This window comes from Myotis davidii, unplaced genomic scaffold, assembly GCF_000327345.1.
Source record: "Myotis davidii unplaced genomic scaffold, ASM32734v1 scaffold1534, whole genome shotgun sequence".
NCBI lineage: Eukaryota > Metazoa > Chordata > Mammalia > Chiroptera > Vespertilionidae > Myotis > Myotis davidii.
In genome coordinates, this window is record NW_006285799.1 from 818,633 (window position 1) to 818,960 (window position 328).

General features: G+C 65.5%; 1 protein-coding gene across 1 annotated transcript in view; it reads right to left on the minus strand.

The window, feature by feature from the left end:
- UST (uronyl-2-sulfotransferase) overlaps positions 1 to 328 on the minus strand; it is a gene marked incomplete at its 5' end in the record, with an annotated part of 252,913 nt that overhangs the window by 251,949 nt on the left and 636 nt on the right. The window lies entirely within an intron of this gene.

The window sequence follows — 328 nt, forward strand, 5'->3', positions numbered from 1 at the left end:
GGTGGGTGAGGGGGCTGCCAAAGGACAAGCCAGTTCAGGGACAGCTCTGAGCCTGAAACTGCCCCCGGGTCACCCAGACCAGCGGCAGGAGAAGAATTTGCGGGCAGAATTCGCAGAACCCCACCCCCTGGAGCTACCCCCACCCGCACCACCTGGAGGAGAGAACTGTGATCGGGATAGGACTATGGTCACCACAATGCCAGGGGTGGGCTGTGCCTTCCCCTCGAGTTGGGCTTGAAACACGCGGCTCAGCGGATAGGATCGGCACCGCTGGCCTGGCTGACCCGCGCCCTCGGACAGCCCAGACCCCCGGGCACAGCCCGCTCCC